Below are 7,500 nucleotides of genomic sequence, written 5' to 3' on the forward strand. Positions count from 1 at the left end.
GCGCCGGGGTAGACCTGGTTGCTTCGCCCGGCCCCGCCCGGCTGGGCGCTCAGCGCCGGGGGACGCCCCTTGGCTTCACCCGGCCCCGCCCGGCCTAACGCTTAGCGCCGGGGGACGCCCCTTGGCTTCACCCGGCCCCGCCCGGCCGGGCGCGCAGCGCCGGGCCACGCTGGTTGGCTTCGCCCGGCCCCGCTCGGCCTAACGCTTAGCGCCGGGGTAGACCTGGTTGCTTCGCCCGGTTCCGCCCGGCTGGGCGCTTAGCGCCGGCGGACACCTGTTGGCTTCTCCGGCTCCGCCCAGCCGGGTGCTTAACGCCGGCCGACGCTTGTTGGCTTTGCCAGGCCCCGCCCGGCCGGGCGCTTAGCGCCGGGCCACGCCTCTTGGCTTCGCCATGCCCCGCCCGGCTGGGCGCTTAGCACCGGGCGACGCCTGTTGGCTTCCCCCGTCCGGCCCTATGGGTTTGCCGTGTAGCTCTGGGCAGACCTCCTTCTCCAGGCCCCGCTTGGAACCCTAGTCACATGAGCGGCCCGTAGATTTGTTTCCTTTGTAGATTTCTCCTCCTGGAGCTCGGGGCCTGCCCCCTGCCCACCTCCCCTCCCCCCCACCCCCCCAATGTGGGTGGACCCGGCCTCCCCTCCTGGTGCTGGGGAGACCAGGTCTCGTCGATCGGACCCGCAGCCCCGGGACCCAGTCCAGGCCCGCGAGCACGTCTTGGGCGGCCAGCCCGCACGTCTGGCAGCCCCGCACGCACCCGCCACACACGGCAGCTCGCACGCGCTGGTCCCCCCCTCCCCCCCCCCCGCCCCGAAAGCTGGGACGTGAAGGCGAGTGACTTTCGGTCCCAGACGGCGGCGTCCCTTCTGGCTCCATGCCTGAGCGGCCGTCAGCGTCACCCCCTGCCGCGCGCTTCCCCAGCTCCAGCCCGCCCTGTCGCCACCCTGCCTGCAGCCCGCTCCCCATGCCACTGCCGGAGAGGGAAGGAGGGACTCTTTAGGAGCCGGCGGCGTTCCCGCCGCCTCCGTGCCAAAACGGCCAGCAGCATCCGCTCTCTAAGCCCGGCTCCCGGCCCTCGAAAGCCTGCCGTGCCCTTGCCCCACCTCCCACCTTGATTTCTGCATCTCTCACTCCCTCATCCGCCCGCCTCGCTTCCGTCCTGCCGCAGGCTTGACCGGGGCTGGGGGTAGGCAGGAAGGAACGCCATCGAACCGAGAGGCTCAGAGCGACCTGAACAGGATGCTTCTTCAAAAAGAGACAGTGCCAAGCATCCCGCCACCACCTCCAGACTGTCGCTGGCCCTACTTCTGCACCAGGCTCTCGGCCTGCTCGCCGAACACCCTGGCTGCCTCGGCACCCAAGTCCTCGCCCCCCTGCTGCTGCCGTCGCCGCCGTCCGAACTGGCTGATGGGACCCTGGGCAGGGGCGAGAAAAGTCTGAGGGTGGCGCCAGGGAGGCAGATGGTGGAGAGCAGGAGTGCCCCCAACCCTCGAGAGACAGGGCGACGGGAGGGAGGGGGACGGAGCGCATCTGCGGCAAGTGTGCGCGTCCATGCGCAGGCGTGCCTATGTCTGTGTGTGTCTGTCTGTGTCGATGAGTGTGCAGCTGTGGCCGTCCGCGGCAAAAAGAGAGGGGGGCGGCGGGGCTGTGAGTGGGTCTGAGAGTCCCTGTGTCTGCCTATCTCTCCGTGTGAACATGGGCCGGGGGCCGCCCGCTCCCTGCCAGCATCGGGCGCCTCGGCGCGGCGCCCCCGCGGCCCGCCGGAGCGGCGGCGGGGGCCGGGGACCTCGGCGGACCCTGAAAGAACCGGCCCGAAGGCGGCCGCCCGGCCCCGGCCCCGGCCCCGGCCCCGGCCGCCGGCCCCGGCCCCGGCCCCGGCCCCGGCCGCCGGCCCCGGCCCCGGCCCGGGCCCCCGCCCCGGCCCTCGCCGGCGGGCGGGGCTCGTCCCGCCGGGGCTCGCCCGCTGCCTGCCGGCCTCGGGCACCGGGGCGCGGCGCCCCCGCGGCCCCCCGAAGCGGCGGCGGGAGACGGGGACCTCGGCGGACCCCGAAAGAACCGGCCCGAAGGCGGCCGCCCGGTCCCCCCGGCCTCGGCCCCGGCCCCTCCTGGTGGGCGGGGCCAGTCGCGCCGGCGGCCATCGGCTTCGTTCCCTGTTCCTATGCACCTGCTTCCCCTCCCCGCTGTCTCCCTAGAGGTGCTCTGCTCTGGTGGGGCTGGGCGTGGTGCCCGGGGTGGGGTGGGGAGGGGCGTCCGTTTTGGTGCGTCAATGTGTGTGGGCTGGCCGAGCTAAGGGCACACGATCCTCCCGAGCGTGGCCGGCTGTGGTGTGGGCGCCCAAGAAAACGGAGTAAAATTCGCAAAGAATTTTTTTTTTCCCCAGGAAACTTCCTTGTTCCTAGCAGAAGAAAGATGTACTCGTTCAAAAATTAAAGGTTGAGTTTTGTCGAAAATACGTATTGGTCTTGAAACCGGGTTCTCAGGCGGGACAGGGCTGCTAGAGCCATACGGTTCCGGGGCGTTCCGGGGCTGTGGGGTTCCCCCGGCTCAGGGATGGCAGGAGGATGCCTTGTCTCCGGGGTCGGCTGCGGCCACCAGCGGTTGCCGGAGCCGTCAGCGTACTGTCCCGGCAGCGTCCGGCCAGAGGGCGAACAGGTCTACCCGGATCCGGGCTCGGCCGCGGCCGCCGGCCGTGCCACGAAACCGCCCGCGTGGCTCCCCTGGCGGCGCCCGGTCTCGGCGTGAACAGGTCTACCCGGCCCGGGGACGGCTCCGGGCGGACAGGTCTACCCGGATCCGGGCCCGGCCGCGGCCGCCGCCCGGCCCTCGCCGGCGGGCGGGGCTCGTCCCGCCGGGGCTCGCCCGCTGCCTGCCGGCCTCGGGCACCTGGGCGCGGCGCCCCCGCGGCCCCCCGAAGCGGCGGCGGGAGACGGGGACCTCGGCGGACCCCGAAAGAACCGGCCCGAAGGCGGCCGCCCGGTCCCCCCGGCCTCGGCCCCGGCCCCTCCTGGTGGGCGGGGCCAGTCGCGCCGGCGGCCATCGGCTTCGTTCCCTGTTCCTATGCACCTGCTTCCCCTCCCCGCTGTCTCCCTAGAGGTGCTCTGCTCTGGTGGGGCTGGGCGTGGTGCCCGGGGTGGGGTGGGGAGGGGCGTCCGTTTTGGTGCGTCAATGTGTGTGGGCTGGCCGAGCTAAGGGCACACGATCCTCCCGAGCGTGGCCGGCTGTGGTGTGGGCGCCCAAGAAAACGGAGTAAAATTCGCAAAGAATTTTTTTTTTCCCCAGGAAACTTCCTTGTTCCTAGCAGAAGAAAGATGTACTCGTTCAAAAATTAAAGGTTGAGTTTTGTCGAAAATACGTATTGGTCTTGAAACCGGGTTCTCAGGCGGGACAGGGCTGCTAGAGCCATACGGTTCCGGGGCGTTCCGGGGCTGTGGGGTTCCCCCGGCTCAGGGATGGCAGGAGGATGCCTTGTCTCCGGGGTCGGCTGCGGCCACCAGCGGTTGCCGGAGCCGTCAGCGTACTGTCCCGGCAGCGTCCGGCCAGAGGGCGAACAGGTCTACCCGGATCCGGGCTCGGCCGCGGCCGCCGGCCGTGCCACGAAACCGCCCGCGTGGCTCCCCTGGCGGCGCCCGGTCTCGGCGTGAACAGGTCTACCCGGCCCGGGGACGGCTCCGGGCGGACAGGTCTACCCGGATCCGGGCCCGGCCCCGGCCGCCGCCCGGCCCTCGCCGGCGGGCGGGGCTCGTCCCGCCGGGGCTCGCCCGCTGCCTGCCGGCCTCGGGCACCTGGGCGCGGCGCCCCCGCGGCCCCCCGAAGCGGCGGCGGGAGACGGGGACCTCGGCGGACCCCGAAAGAACCGGCCCGAAGGCGGCCGCCCGGTCCCCCCGGCCTCGGCCCCGGCCCCTCCTGGTGGGCGGGGCCAGTCGCGCCGGCGGCCATCGGCTTCGTTCCCTGTTCCTATGCACCTGCTTCCCCTCCCCGCTGTCTCCCTAGAGGTGCTCTGCTCTGGTGGGGCTGGGCGTGGTGCCCGGGGTGGGGTGGGGAGGGGCGTCCGTTTTGGTGCGTCAATGTGTGTGGGCTGGCCGAGCTAAGGGCACACGATCCTCCCGAGCGTGGCCGGCTGTGGTGTGGGCGCCCAAGAAAACGGAGTAAAATTCGCAAAGAATTTTTTTTTTCCCCAGGAAACTTCCTTGTTCCTAGCAGAAGAAAGATGTACTCGTTCAAAAATTAAAGGTTGAGTTTTGTCGAAAATACGTATTGGTCTTGAAACCGGGTTCTCAGGCGGGACAGGGCTGCTAGAGCCATACGGTTCCGGGGCGTTCCGGGGCTGTGGGGTTCCCCCGGCTCAGGGATGGCAGGAGGATGCCTTGTCTCCGGGGTCGGCTGCGGCCACCAGCGGTTGCCGGAGCCGTCAGCGTACTGTCCCGGCAGCGTCCGGCCAGAGGGCGAACAGGTCTACCCGGATCCGGGCTCGGCCGCGGCCGCCGGCCGTGCCACGAAACTGCCCGCGTGGCTCCCCTGGCGGCGCCCGGTCTCGGCGTGAACAGGTCTACCCGGCCCGGGGAAGGCTCCGGGCGGACAGGTCTACCCGGATCCGGGCCCGGCCGCGGCCGCCGGCCGCGCCCCGAAACCGTCGGCGTGGCGCCGCGGTGGTGCCCGGTCGCGGGGCGAACAGGTCTACCCAGCTCCGGCGGGACTTAGGCAAATTTCGGCAGGGGCCGGGTAGACCTGTTGCCCCACCCGTCCTGGAAGTTCACCAAGGGGTCGCTGTTTCTGGCTGCCTCCAGTTGCGTCATGGTAGGAGGCGGCGTGCGCCAGCGCACCGCCCCGGTCAAGTACGATTGGTTCTCTTGGAGGCGTCCGGGGCCTTGGACTCGTCTGTCCGTATTATGGGAGCGGGTGATGGGCCGTGTCCCCGCAGGCTGGCGGTGCCTGTGTCGAAGGTCGAGAGCGGCGGCCGCGCGCGCGGTTGCCAGAACGAAGAGTGTCGAATAAGCGGGATATGAGTCGCGTGGCTTTTATCCTGGTTTCACAGCCCCAGTTGATGGGAAAGGCCGAAAAAGAGAGAGACTGTGTGAGCCGCTTGTCGGCCTAGGTGGGGTGGCGAGAGACCCGTGAGTGTATCCTCCCTCCGACCCTGGCGGCTGCCGACTCCGTGCAGGGGGGCCGCAGGGGAAAGTCCGGTGGTGGCCGAGGCGGCGGCGCCTCGTTCCTTTTCTGCCCGGCCTTAAGCCGGTGCCCGCTCGGCGGGCTCGGTTTTCGGCTGTCAGTCTGGTGCGGTGGCTGGCAGCCGGTGGGGTGGACGCGGCCGGGGCGCGCTCTGTTTCGCGGAGCCCCGACGGGGCTTTTCCCGGCCCTTCCCTGAGAGCTCCGAGGATGGGCCCAGTTGGCCGAGGTGGCGGCGCCCCGTTCCCGGCTCCCGACCTGTGCTTGGTGTGTCGGCGGTGCCACGGGGACGCTCCGGTGGGGCGTGCGGCCTTGCCTCCGGCCTCGCCCGGTTGGCCGAGGGGCTCGGTGACGGGAGTCGCCCGATGTTGTGGCGGGGCGGCGGCGCCTCGCCCCCCCCCCCGCTGTGTGTTGAAGTCGTCCCCCTTCCTCGGCCCTAAGCTGGGGAACCCGCGTAGCGGGCGGGAAGGTCTCAGGGGCGGCGGCCGGCCTGCGGTGGCCGGCTGCCGAGAGCGGACCGGAAGCCCGACAAGAGAGAGCCCTGTGAGAATGCTTGCCGGCGAGGCGGCGGCGCCTCGCCCTTCCTTGTTTTCGGCCGGCATCGACTGAGCCGCGACGCTGGGGCGGCCCGTGGTGTCGGGCCTGTCCCGGCTGCCGTGGTTGCCGGTGGGCTGGGTTGCGAGAAGGTCCGCTGTTTCAGGCGTGTGTGCCGGCTTGTGCGGTTGCACTGGGGGGGTGCCTGCCCCGGCCTTACGCTGTTTGTTTTTTTTTTTTTTCTCGCGGCCTTAAGCCGCCGCGGCACGACGGAGAAGCGCGGCACAAAGGCGCGCGGGCCACGAACGCCGAAAGGGAGAGAGACGAGAAGGAGGCGTTCTTTGAGAGGTCGTTGGGATTAAAGGGGGGGGGAGTGAGAGGCGCGCGCCTCGCCCCCCAGGCCCGCGGCCCCCGTGGGTAGCACGGGGTTATGTGACGCGCGCTGTCGTGCCTTTTTTTTTTCCCCTCCGCTGTTTGCCGTTCCCCCTGGCTTTTCCGGAGGGAAAGCCGATCGCCGCGAGGCGGGCGAAAGCCGGTGGCCCGTGGGCATGGTCGGTGGCGCTTTCTCGCACGCTCGGAAGGGTTCCGTGGGGCCGGGAGCGTGGCCTGCCGTGGCCTCCTCCCGCCGTGGTCCCGTCCCGATGTTGTCTCGCTAATAAAAGGGAATCGTTGTCCGCAGCCGGGGTTGGGTGGCGGCACCTCCCCGCGCTTTCTCCGCTGTGACCGATGCGAAAGCTCTGCTGCAAAGTGGCGCTCGGGTGCGTCGGGGAGGCTCGGCGGCGCCAAGCCGTGGGGAGGGCCTCTCGGGGACGTGTCCCGCACGCGGAAAAGCAGCCCTGCTGCGTCCGTCTGCCCGCTGCCCGCCTGGAAGCGTGGTGTGGTGCGCGCTTTGGGCTGCCGATGTCCCAGGACCGAGGCCGCGGGGCCTTCTTTCGCTCCTCTTTTCTCGGCTGATCGATGAGGCTTTTCGGGTCGCGTCGGAAAGGGCCCCCGGCGGGCCGGCTCTTCCGGGGCTCTCTGTAATGGGGAAGCCACGGCGGAGTCCGGTGCTCGGGCAGGGCGGTCTCCTTTCCAATTCGCTTCCCGTCGCAGGTGAGGTGTCGCCGCTCCCGCTGCCGGGAGGGCGTCTTTACCGTCCGGGCTGTGTGACGGCCGCGTGGCCCCGCGAGCCCTCAGGTGTCCTTCAAACCATGCGAGGTGTGTGTGCTGGCCCCGGCCCGGGTTTGTGCCCCGTGGGTGCCGGCCGCGAGCAGCGCTTGGGCGGCGGTGCGGCTCGAGCTGAGCCGAGGGGGGGAAACCCCAGAGAGAAAGGGGGGAAAGGAAAAACCCCGCTGTTTGGCACGGTTGGGGGAAAAGAGCCCACCGCGCGCGCGCACCGCACGGCGCTCGTTTTTTGCCGCGTCGCCGCCTGCTGCAGAGCGAACCGCCCTGGCCGAGGGGCCTCGGTGTCCGGGCCGCGCCCACCTCGTCGGGTCGCTGTCTCCTCTAGCACATCCGGTGCTTTTCCGCGTGGCCCGGTGGGGGGGGCCGTGTCGGGGGGCTTTCGCTCCGGGCGAGTCCCCTTCGGCGGCTCAACCTCGCCGGCGGCCGGTCGCCCGCGACCGGTCGGCGGGCGGGCCGGCCTCGGGGGCGGGTCAGCCCCAGCCGAGTACCCCGTCCCGCGTGCCGTGCGTGACTTGGACGCGAGGCCGACTCTCGGAAGGGCGCGTGCCCTGCGAGAGAGCGAGAACCCGAGGGCGTGACCGAGAGGCCCGTGTCGTCCGAAGCCGAAGCTGCGCAGCGGTCCTGGCTCCTTGCCCGCGGCGGCGC

This window comes from Aphelocoma coerulescens, unplaced genomic scaffold, assembly GCF_041296385.1.
Source record: "Aphelocoma coerulescens isolate FSJ_1873_10779 unplaced genomic scaffold, UR_Acoe_1.0 HiC_scaffold_297, whole genome shotgun sequence".
Taxonomy (NCBI): Eukaryota; Metazoa; Chordata; class Aves; order Passeriformes; family Corvidae; genus Aphelocoma; species Aphelocoma coerulescens.